At 38.4% G+C, this 12799-nt stretch overlaps 1 long non-coding RNA gene and 1 pseudogene across 2 annotated transcripts in view; one reads left to right on the forward strand and one right to left on the reverse strand.

The window, feature by feature from the left end:
• Positions 1 to 5084: 5084 nt before the first annotated feature.
• Positions 5085 to 12258, forward strand: LOC143860114 (uncharacterized; annotated as a pseudogene). The gene is made up of 4 exons (XR_013239598.1): positions 5085 to 8278; positions 8571 to 8680; positions 10356 to 10383; positions 11953 to 12258. The product of XR_013239598.1 is annotated as an uncharacterized LOC143860114 (transcript).
• LOC143860115 (uncharacterized) overlaps positions 12005 to 12799 on the reverse strand; it is a 39466-nt gene continuing 38671 nt past the window's right edge. The window contains exon 5 of the long non-coding RNA XR_013239600.1: positions 12005 to 12158. This is a non-coding gene — a long non-coding RNA (uncharacterized LOC143860115). The remainder of the gene's footprint in view (positions 12159 to 12799) is intronic.

The raw sequence follows: 12799 nt of genomic DNA on the forward strand, positions 1-12799 counted from the left end.
AAAATCGTATGGTTATGATTTATTTGGAGGTATATCATTATAAATTTAGACTACTGATATTAGCACTACCATGTTTTAATGATTTTACAAACTCAGCTTGTCTTGTCTTTTCTTTTTTAATGGGTTTCTCTGAGCTTTTTGGGAATTGTAATAACCTTTGTCGGCTGTTTAAATAATAAAAGACAAGATGAGTAAGTCCAATTATCAAAACATGGCTGTTTAAATAATAACCTCTGTAGCCTAAATTTATGATCTTTGAAAATAAAACTTGTGAACTGAAGGTCTTCAAAATTCAGGTTACCTTTGTTTTTCTGCTCTTGTGTAATCAAACAATGGAAAAACAGGGAATTTTGAAAAAGGCTTTTCTTTTCCATACTTTCCAAAAAATTCCAACAACCCAAACAGGCCCTAAAGATTGAATGAAAAACAATTATGATGGAAAATTGTCTCTTGGGAAAAAATTTCCTTTCCACAATTTAGAGGGAGATGATATGACTGCGATTAATTTGGAAGGATTTTATCATAAATTGAAGGTCCCTGTAAGTAAAAATTGCACAGTGCTGGTTCCAAATCATCTTTTTATTATTATTCGTGTGTCAAAAAGTAGGAAAATTTAGAAATATCTTTCCTTTCCAAACTTTTCCAAAAAATTCCTAGACATCAAACATGGCATAAGGGAGTGTTTGAATCTAGGGAATAGAAAACAATAATTTCTATAAAAAATATTCCATAGAAAACAAAATTCCAAAGTCGGGTAGGTTTGCAGGTTTCCATGAAAAATAAGGAATTTTTTAAATTTTGGAAAAAGAATTCAATGGAAAATCAGTTTACCAAACACTGGCAAATTCATTTTCCATGGAAAAAAAATCTGAAAAATATTTTCCCTACATCCAAAGAGCTCCTAAGTCAGTTGTCTTTGAATTAGTATATTGCACTTGATGTTTTGTTTGGCAACTGCTTGTGATCTAGGATATATGACTCACTTCCTTAGCTCCTTGGGACCTTGGATGGGGAACTTATCTATACTTTCCTACTTGAAAAATCCAAGCTAGATCTATTTTATTTTGTTTTTTCTTAAAACTGATCTCCTCATCTGCCAACATGTTCCTACTTTTATTTGATTCTAGAATTTTAAGTGTGTGTTCTACGAGGCTTCCCATTCTCGCTCGAATGATAAATGGGTGGAAATGAATTGATGAGAATCTGAGGAGCGACTTGACATAATCCCATCGTTTAGTCGTGTAAAAATGAGAAAGTTTGGAAACTGGTTTGGTGGGCTAATTAGGTTAGCCGAATGAGATTTTAGGCATTATTTACATCATTTCATTCTCCACACTCAAAAAAAGAAGCCGAAGCCATTATCGTAATCGTTGCAGAACACTTGGCAGCCGTCACCCAAAAGCCGCCCCACACCAAGAGAGGAACATCTCTTGCCTTTTTATACCTTAGGTTTTACTAAAGGGAAATGATATTTACGCCCCTTTCATCACCGGGACACCCATTTGCCAGTGTACTTTGCAATCAAAGCCACTGGATTTTTCTGACATAAAGTACATCAGCTCCCTTTTTGCCATTGATACACTGACGTTGGGTGTCCCTCGTGATCAAAAGGGGCGTAAATATCACTTCCCTTTACTAAATTCTGAAAAACACTTTGTTTCTAATTTTACTTTCCACCGAGCCATGAGAAACAAGGCAAGTTTCCCAACAGCTTATAGATATGAAGGCCACATCAAAACCGAGTTTGTTTAGGAGCGTCTTCAACTGTTGGATTACGCGCACCATCAACAGCTTCAATCTGATCATCATGGCCAGAGATAAAGATTTATTTCTGCTTAAAGGTTGATTAAATATTTAACAAACTATTGGATGAGGCGGCTTTTGTGGCTTTTCCATTGAACCAAAGACCGGTTTCTTTTCAATTGATTAATATTTTGGATCACGTACACACCATCTCCTTGTGGCGTACATTATAGAATCCATAGCATGCATGAGGACGAGCTGTCCCTGCAATATTTAGCTCCTCCACACACTAACCCTCCCAACTTAGGCTACGCGTCATACCCATTAGTTCTCTAAAAAATGCAGCCACCCTAGGGTGGGACGGTGTCGCCTATTAGCAACTCTACACGTTCCACCCCTTCTTTCTTCAACCTTTCTACCAGCTCATCCGCATATCTAAGTTTGTGCTCTACCCAAGATCGAGTCCTAGGCAAACAGACCTTATTTTAACAGCGGGCACAGTCACAATGAAAATGATGCTTTCTTAAGTGAGATTAAATGAGCAAATTTTTGAACCAAAATACGACATTATTATGGGAGCTTGTTCAGTACGGATAGTAGACAGGTGCAATAAAGTGGACAACTTAGAATGATGGGTTGATTTTGTCACATAGATATGATTCTTGTAAGCTTCCATGGATGAAGCTCTTTGTGACCGTTATCATGCCTCTGCTTCCAAGTATGTCAAACCAATATGAAAGGAACTAAGCACTAAAGTCGTTTCCAACGCTACCAAGAGGTCCCCTCCCCAATGGAGAATAACTTTCACACTTAAATTTGGGAACACTCGTGATACACCAAAACTACTCGTAATACGTGGAGCCCATAGTTTCCTTGACACGGGACAATAAAGATTAGGAAGGTTCAAGGTTTCTTCCATCATGTTACCTTAGTGCATACCTACTAACTAATCAGAAGTCTTTTCTTTTTAGCCATTCACACATTGGTTTTTTATGTGGCCACGACCATGTGAATGTTACTACGTACCCTAGGAGTGCCAATCGAGCACTCGACACTTTACAAAGGGGAGATTTTTCTCTTTGCTCGTCCAGAAAGGATCATTGGACTCAAAATTACGTTAATTTTGAGTCCAACGATCGGTTTTGGACTCACAATCAGTTGTCAAAAATCTAAAATGAATATGGCCTTAACATGCATGGAAAGAAAGAAGGTGAATATCAAGTGGAAAAAGCATGGTGTGGGGCCGGTGCCCAAATGCTCTTGTCGGTTTCTTTAAGAGATGCATACATTTTCAAGGGGCCCTAAAAGTTTACCCAAACTATCAATTTCATTTTGATTAAAGTTTCTCACCTACTTCCCGTGTTTCAGAAACACGCACAATTCTATGGTTTACTAAGAATAATAGACCAAGATAGGCATAGAACAATGAAGATTAAACTAACCATAAATCCTCCAAAATCTCTCTCTCTCTCTCTCACACACACATTCATAACACGACCAGCATAAGCCATCTTTCTCATCTCCAACCTCCGAAGTCATTTTCCCATAAGTGCGTTATTTAAGAGTTTTGACTGATGATTTTACACACCTTTGTCAAGCAATGGCTTCTTTGTTCTACATGAAACTAGGCCCTACTGTGGAGCTTGGTGGTGGATTAGCAAATTAATGGTCCCAATTATCGATCATATTTGACTTGTGTACCATATAGATTTGTTGTCTGATTTTCTAACACTCTTGGAGTCGTGTAGAGAACATGAGACGGGTTCGACTTTAAGAAAGTGATCCTCAGAGTCGTCACTCATGTCTTTCCCATGTATGTTGCGTGTATACAGATGCACAATTCTCCTTTACGCCCTATTTGGATTGCAGGAAAAACATTTCATGATGAAATTTTTTTATTAAGATTTTCTTTTTGTTTCCACAATTTAGAAGCAAATGAAAAATCTTAGGGAAGTATGCCATTATAAATTAAAGGCCCCTACAAATAAAACTTCAGCTGCGACGGTTCAAATTTGGAAAAGTTTTTCTTTCCCAAACTTTTTTCCAAAAAATTCCTAGATTCCAAACAGCACCTTAAGTGGTGTTTTTACTAAATTGTGAACCTTTTTTTAGTAAATATCAAGAATGGGATATAGGGTACGTGTTTACATGGCCCTTCATAACTGATTTCTCATTTAGTGGGATACCAAAATAAATTCCTTTTCCAAACTGTTTGGATTGCAAGAAAAAAAAATTCCAATGGAAAAACATTTCTTGGGAAATTTCTTTTCCATCCACAATTTAGAGGGAAATGAAATGATATCTTTATTGTTAATTTAGAGGTATGTTATGATAAATTGAAGGTCCCACTAAGTAAAAATTGAATAGTTACGGTACAAGTTATCTTTTGTTTTCATGTGTAAAAAACAGGAGGGAATTTTTAGAAATATTTTTTCTTTCCAAACTTTGTCACTTCCCTTGTCTAAATTTGTACCACGAAGTCTACATTTTGGAGGGGTATTGAGAATCACACTTCACCTCCATACAATGTGGAGCTCCAACTAAGACACAGTGGCCCATCTTCGATTGATCCGAACCGTCTATTTGATAAATCTTGCTTTGGATCTGATCTGATCAAGTAAATGAGGCCAAAGACCAAAGTGCAGGGTGAGCGTAAAAGTGACTTTCTTTGTAGAATTTTCCTACTAGATATAGTGAATAAGAGTCTATTTCTCTATATATCCATTCTCATATGCATCAATATAGAGAACAAATGGAGATTTGTTTGTGGAGATTTGTTTGTGCAATCAAGATCGTTGAACTCGTAGAACATTATCAGGCGACCCAGTTGGTCTTGGTCCCATGCCGATCTGACATCCCATGTGAATGATTAAGAATACCAAAAAATCAACAGTTCGTCTCTTGTTAGAACCCGAAAATTGGATTGATGGATCAACGACTAGGATCGTCCGATAAAGATGCTCTCAACACAGCATTTGGCTGAAGTAGTGTTGCCGGTCCACCGATCACGCGGGCCCATTGAGTATATGCTATGAAAGAAATCACATAAAGACGTTGGGGCCATTGAGTATCTGTTAAGGAGGAGTCTAACAGCCAGAGACTTCTTCAGTAGTATTTTCCATACCGTTACAAAAATTCAAAAAACAGGAAATGGTAAACGGTCTTGAAAGTCTCTGGGACTGTTCAATATCTACTGCACCCAAATAAAGCTAACAACAACAATCATAAGGCCGACATATTGATGAATCTTTCACACGCACTTGAGTTCTTTTTCTGCCCTTCAAATGAAGGCAAACACAAATACATCCATTTCTCATATCATAGACATAGCAGGAAAAACCATGAAAACAACACTGAAAAAGAGCCTCCTCTATCTTCTCTTCTCAAGTGTTCTACTGAAAATTTCAGCTCAAAATGAAGCAAATGCTTTGGTGAAATGGAAAAACAGCTTACTATCTCAGCCTCTTAGTTCATGGTCTCTCGTAAATGGCACCAGTAGCCCTTGTAACTGGACTGGAATCCTCTGCAACTCTGCAGGAAGCATCATTGAAATAAATCTTTCGAGCAAAGGTCTTAATGGCACTCTCCGCGAATTCAACTTCTCTGCCTTCCCCAATCTCACTACCCTCAATCTGGATAACAACAACCTTGGTGGGGTCCTCCCCGTTCAAATTGGAATGCTTTCGAAGCTCACCACACTTGATCTTGGTAGCAACAATTTCACAGAATCGATACCCGCTGAGATCGGAGACCTCTCTGAATTACGCTCCCTTCGCCTCGATAACAATAGCTTCACTGATGAAATTCCATATGAACTCAGCAAATTGCAGAAGGTATGGCTCTTCAATCTCAATAAAAACTATCTTAAAAATCCAGACCCAATTCGGTTTACAAGCATGGCATCATTGACACACCTCTGGCTAAATGTCAACTCTCTTGGCCCAGATTTCCCTCAATTCATCTTTGCTTGTCCAAAGCTGGTCTTTTTGGACTTGTCAAATAATGTTATAGCAGGTCCAATTCCTGCAACACTCAGTAGTTTTAAGAACCTCGACTTCCTCAATTTAAGCATTAATTTATTTGAGGGGCCAATTCCAGTAGAAATCGCAAGCCTTCGAAAACTTCGAGACCTTCGGCTGGGAGTCAACAATCTCAATGGTTTGATACCTGATCAAATTGGCCTCTTGTCCAACCTTGAAATACTAGAATTGAATGATAATCCATTCTGCCATTCCTCATGAGCTTGGATTTTGCACCTATTTAACCTTCCTATCCATGGCAGTAAACAATCTTTCAGGTCCCTCGCCTCCTTCTCTGGCATCACTAACACAAATCTTTGAGCTTGGATTGTCTGAAAATCAGCTATCCGGCGAAATCCATCCATATTTCCTATCCAATTGGACCCAACTCATTTCTTTGCAATTACAAAATAACAATCTCACGGGAACAATTGCTCCTGAGATTGGTTTGCTCAACAAACTTACATTCTTGTTCCTGTTTGGAAATCAAATATCAGGTTCAATACCTTCAGAGATTGGAAACTTGCCAAATTTGATTTCCCTTGACTTGTCCAGGAACTTGCTCTCTGGTTCAGTGCCTTCGACTATAGGGAACTTGGCTAACCTAGTAAACATGAGTCTTGCTGAAAACCAACTGAGTGGAATCCTTCCATACGAAATAGGGAGCATGGATAGCCTAGAAATTGTTGACATAAGCGTAAACAAACTGCAAGGGCCCTTGCCTTCGACAGTATCCAATCTGAAAAAATTGCGCCTTTTATTTGTTCCTGATAACAACTTCTCTGGTAGCATACCTACTGATTTTGCCCCCATCTTCCTCCAAAATGTCAGCTTCTCCAACAATAATTTCTCTGGGCCGCTCCCTCCCCAAATTTGTGGAGGTGGACAGCTTGTATATATTTCAGCTGATAACAGCAAGTTAACAGGGCCAATCCCAGAAAGCTTTAGAAACTGCAAGGGCTTAAACAGAGTCCGTCTTGAAGGAAACTATCTTACTGGAGACATTACCAATGTGTTCGGACCGTACCCATATCTTGAATACATTGACTTGAGCAATAACCGACTCTATGGAGAACTGTCACCAACTTGGGGAGAATGTATGGAGCTTACATCCTTCAAAATATCTGGGAATTCCCTATCGGGCAAGATCCCACCAGCAATTGGAAGATTAAAGAAGCTACAAGTCTTCAGTATTTCTTCTAATCAACTAACGGGACAGATTCCAACAAAGCTCTTTGAATCATCACTGCTCTACGACCTGAATTTAAGCGACAATCAGCTTTCTGGTCAGATACCAACTGAGATTGGACAGTTATCACATTTACAACGCTTAGATTTGTCGAAGAACAATTTAAGCGGTTCAATACCAGACAAGGTTGGAGATTGCCAGGGGCTGATCTCTCTGAAACTAAGTGACAACAAATTAAATGGAACCATCCCATACCAAATTGGAAATCTAGTGGCCCTACAGGTTCAGCTAGACATGAGTGGAAACTTGCTCACTGGAGAGATACCAGCGCAGCTTGGAAAGTTAACATCATTAGAGTATTTCAATCTCTCCAACAACAGGCTCTCGGGTCCGATACCATCCGCCCTGCAAAGCATGAGAAGCCTTCAATCTGTCGATGTATCGTACAACAACCTTGAGGGGCCCATTCCGGATGTTGTTGGCTTTCAACAAGCTTCTGCCAAGGCCTTTGTGGGTAATTCACATTTGTGTGGCAACAAAACGCAAGGTTTGAACCCTTGCGAGAGCTCATCCTCTACAAACAGTAATGGAAATACCAATCAGAAAGTGATCATAGCGACAGTAGTTCCGATTGGAATTGTTGCAATTCTTGTATCCATACTTGTCGGGATCTTTATCTACCGTCGTAAGTCAGAAGGACAAGATGAAGAAAGCCCCGATATGATCGGGGGTAGCTCATTTTCAATATGGAATTACGATGGGAAGGTAGTATTCAAGTACCTTGTTACTGCAACAGAGAATTTTAACGAGAAGTATTGTATAGGGAAAGGAAGACAAGGATCTGTGTATAGGGCAGCACTTCAAAAGGGAAACATTGTCGCCGTAAAGTGCATTCATACGTCTTCTGAGGACCGATTTGTGGATGCTAACTGGAAGAGTTTCGAGAGTGAAGTATGAGCACTGACTGAAATCCGGCACCGAAATATTGTGAAATTGTATGGGTTTTGTTCCATGAAAGGGCGCCAGTTGCTGGTGTATGATTATGTGGAGAAGGGAAGTTTGGGAGATATTCTGTATGGGGAGGAAGGGGGAAAGATGTTGGACTAGGTGACCAGGGTGAAGATTATTAAAGGAATGGCAAATGCTTTATCTTACTTGCACCATGACTGTACACCTGCTATTGTGCACCGGGATATATCAAGGAACAACGTTTTGTTAGATTCGGAGTTTGAACCTCGAATATCAGACTTCGGAACAGCAAGGTTGCTGCAAACTAATGAGTCTAACTTGACAGCGGCTGTTGGGACCATCGGTTATATTGCGCCTGGTATGTTTACTTATTCAACAAGTAGCAGTGTGAATTGTTTCCAACATACATGTTAGAAGTTACATTTTGGTACCAGTGATGTTTTACACAATTCTTTATATCTTGTATTTTGATATAGCAGTGTGAATTATTGCCAGCATACATGTTAGGCTTGTTAACAGTTTCATTTTAGTATCTGTGATGTTTTACACAATGCTTTATATTCTGACATTCTGTATTTTAATGCCTATTGGAAGAAAATTTAGGAAACTAGCATTGGGCAAGAACTGATATTTACCTCTTTGTTATCCAGAGCTGGCTACAACAATGAGGGTGACTGAGAAATGTGATGTATGCATTTTTGGTGTTCTCGCGCTAGAAGTAGTAATGGGAACGCACCCTGGTGAACTTCTCTCAAGCTTAGTGATTGAAGGATGGGACCTACATCTCATAAACATGTTATAGACCGAACCACTATAAATCTTGTGTTCATTGTCTCTCTTTCTCTCTTCCTTTCCTTCTCTTGCACGTGTGGTGATTGATAATATCTAACTCTGCTTATGTTTATGCTTTAATTGAACAAGGTTTAGTAAATGCACTTAAGTTGAATGTCTAAACCCTAAATTGCATTATAATATCTATTTCAACAAGGGTTAGCAAGTGTGCATGAGAAGAATGTCTAATCCCTAGATTTCACTAATATGATTATTTGAACAAGAGTTAGATTAATTAGTGCTTAATTAAAGGATTAATTTTTAATCATCTCTTAATTAAACCTAAAACTTCTAATTGACCAATTCACCCCCCTCTTGGATTGTCACACCTGTATTTTAGTTTCATTAAATACATGTACATACACACAAACGATAGGGTCAGGATGATCCTATGGAGCTGACTTTTTTGTCACACCCTATCTATGTGAGGGCCCATCAAATGAATGGTTTGGATCACCCAAACAATGTGGGCCCCCACTATATTTTAAGACGACGGAATAGATAGCTTATGTACACGATCATGTAGGAACACTTGTAGGATCGTGGTGCTACCAACTATCCCAAAACCATTTGGTGATGGGAAAGGTGCAACCATTATCTTTATTAAGAGTTCAGACCAGGGGCATTGCTGGCACAAGGCCTAGGACCACGCGGCCAACCTTCGATGTGGGTCCAGTTCCCGCCTAGGCCAACAATCCCCCCCCAACAATGACCCCGGGGGGACTCGAACCTGAGACCTGGCTTTGATACCACTTGTAGGATCGTGGTGCTACCAACTATCCCAAAACCAATTGGTGATGTGAAAGGCGCAACCATTATCTTTATTAAGAGTCCAGACCAGGGGCATTGCTGGCAGAAGGCCTAGGACCACGCGGCCAACCTCCGATTTGGGTCCAGTTCCCGCCTAGGCCAACAAGACTTTTCTCTCTCTCTCTCTCTCTATATATATATATATATATATATATTTATATATGTGTATATATATATATATATATATATATATATATATATATATATATATATATATATATATATATATATATATATAGAGAGAGAGAGAGAGAGATAGATAGATATAGACAGACATATATCTGTTCATGTGTGTTGAGAGAGATTATGAGAAAATGTAATGAAATTACTGGGCGGTACAAAGGAGCCACCTTCTATTTACAACAAAACATGGTTCATTGCACTGGGTTAGAATGTTCCTAATATGGTTGTAGTAGCCCTTGAATAGGCAAGAAACACCTACGACAAATAGCAAGGGGTGCCACGTCCACTTGTCCCTTGACAGCTTGCTGATTTTATGGGTCCAGATTTTAGTCATTTTTAAACTTTCCATAGATTGCCTTAAATTAAAACTATTCCAAAAATGCAAGATTGTACGCATGTCTCCAAATTTATCTAATCAAGTCAACATTAATTACCTTCCTAATTTAGAAGCAAGAAGATAAACTTGCATTCATAAAATTGCCATAGATATCCAAATTGCCATAGAAAAAAAAAAGATGAATAAACTTGTCATAGATATCCAAATTTTGCAGGAAGAATATTTTTCATAGATATATAGGGCATACAGAGACATTGCCAGGCACAAGCTTCAGAGAAATGCCTTCTTTAAAATTCTTCTTTGTAGCACTCCTTGTGGCAGCCTTTGCAACAAAAGAGGTTGTTGAAGCAACTAATCGTCATCCATTAGTCGACAAGCTCAATGGCATCACGCCTATCCCTAACGATAGAGGACGTAAACATCCTATCCAATTTTTTTTCTATTCTCATCTTGACCTTACTGCAACAAAAGAATAGCCTTAAAAAGAGCTTTTCAATATTGGTTTTTGTACTTATTTTGAATATTTTGTGAAAGGATATGGAGGACTGATGGTTGGATTTGTTGTTTTCAGGATGTCATAACGCATGCACGTATGGCATCGATTGTTGCGCATGCTTCCTTGGATTTGCATGCTTTCGTTGTTGTAAGCCTTGTTGTGAGCCCGACGAAGAACTCCAATATCCCTAAGTATTTTTGGACATGTAAATGGTGGTTGTGGATAAGCAGTAGCACTGTTTTTGTCCATTAACCTTTCCTTCCTTACCATTGAAATGGGATTATGATATAATAAAATGTAATAAGGAATGACTGTTTCCGCTTATATTTGTTCTTTTCTTCAATGTTTTTGTTGTTTGCCTTTCTTTTACTTCTTCATTTGTGTTTTGTGAAGGATCGAGGTAGGAGTGAGAGGGCAGTCCCAAGTAAAAAAAAGGTGGATATATCACTTCCCTTAATGTTAAACAACTATATAAAAAATAAAATGCAACAAAATGGGAGAGAGCAAAGGGAAATGATTTTTTCATCCTCTTTTTAGCTTTTCAACCCCCACTTGTCTATCTTTTCTAAAACAAAATGCTTACATTTCCAACCCTTTTTGTTTCTCTTTTCTTGAAAATGATTTCATATGGGATAGAGCTCCCAATTAGAGTGAGACTCTCATGGGAGTGGATGGACGACAACTTGCAAATAAGCAAGGATATTCGGAGAGCTATCTCATCTAGAGTGAGGGAAAGATTTTAGGAGTTTTCTTATTATTAACTCTAAATTTGCTATTTTACTTCTTTTTCTAAAAGTACAAATAAAAATAAATAAATAAAAGAAACAACTAATCTAGTTTGGGCATGAAGTTATCATAGGCGCGATTATAAGAGATTTCCTTCCATACAATTTTAGGAAGTGGGATGGTAGGGTAGCTAGTTTTTAGGGAGCCTCCCAATTCGTTGTCACACACACAGAGAGAGAGAGAGAGAGAGAGAGAGAGAGAGAGAGAGAGAGAGAGAGAGAGAGAGAGAGAGAGAGAGAGAGAGAGAGAGAGAGAGAGAGAGAGAGAGAGAGAGAGAGAGAGAGAGAGAGAGAGAGAGAGAGAGAGAGAGGGATCTTGTGAAATTTAATTTATTTTAAATTGGAAACAGGGCCGGCCAAAAGGGATATGATTCTATTCTTAATTCTTATGAGGGAAGGATTTCTAATATGTGGTGAAGACATCCAAGTGCCAGTTTTGTTTTAGTATCCTTTTGATTGTAAATTCTACATGATTTTCACTTATGCATATTTCTTAGTAAATAATAGAACATCTTCATAATTGGATGATTTGGGTGATTAGGGAGGGGCTTTTATGAGCTAAGAAATAAAGTAATTTATTTAGAATAGAGTATCACTCTCGTGGGTTGTAGATCAAGGGCTTCCACCTCCAACTGGCCATGTTGCAGAAGAGCTGGTTTTGGCAGCGACACTCGCTCTGGAATGTACACATGCAAATCCCAAGGCTCGACCCACGATGCATCATGTGTCAAGTGAACTGTCAGCCCGCAAATGTCCACCTCTCGTGGAGCCCTTGCGCATGCTCACCCTGAAAAAGCTGATGGTACACGAGAGAATTGTTTAAGGCGTTTGGTAGAAATAGAATATATGAAAAAAGGTTGCATTGTTTTATACATAAAGAACACACAAATAACAAAAACAAAAGTGCTGATGACCCTATCAATAGCTTTAGTTATGCTTTTATTTATTTCTTTTGTTAATTTCGGATTAAATATATGGAGCCCATTAATTTATGTCACGTAAATTCTCTCAAGTAACGTAGTAGAGGCATTATTGTAATATGTAGAAGTGGAGATATATAAATACAAGGCTTTGGATTTTTATGGGGTTTCTGTAAATCGCACAAATACCTTTTCCCCTTATTTCTCAATTTCTCTTTCTTCTTTATTCTCCATTAGAAATAAAACCCTAAATTTCTACTTGGTATCCAAGCCAGGTTTCAATACCAATCATAATTGTCTTTAATGTCTCACGCGTGGATCAAAAAGTTTTATACACAAATGTAAATAGAAATGCTAACGATTTGGCTGATTGTTTGGCCATGTTGGTGGCTTTCAGAGACTTCATGTTGTTTGGCCATGTTGGTGGCTTTCATACATGAGCTTTTTTAGCAAAGATTGAAATCTGGATTAGTTTCGATTCTTGATTATATTAAGAGAACTTGTGGCTAGCGTGTCA

The sequence above is a fragment of the Tasmannia lanceolata genome, unplaced genomic scaffold (genome assembly GCF_043159265.1).
Source record: "Tasmannia lanceolata isolate RefF3 unplaced genomic scaffold, GAP_Taslan_0.1 ptg000037l, whole genome shotgun sequence".
Classification (NCBI taxonomy): domain Eukaryota; kingdom Viridiplantae; phylum Streptophyta; class Magnoliopsida; order Canellales; family Winteraceae; genus Tasmannia; species Tasmannia lanceolata.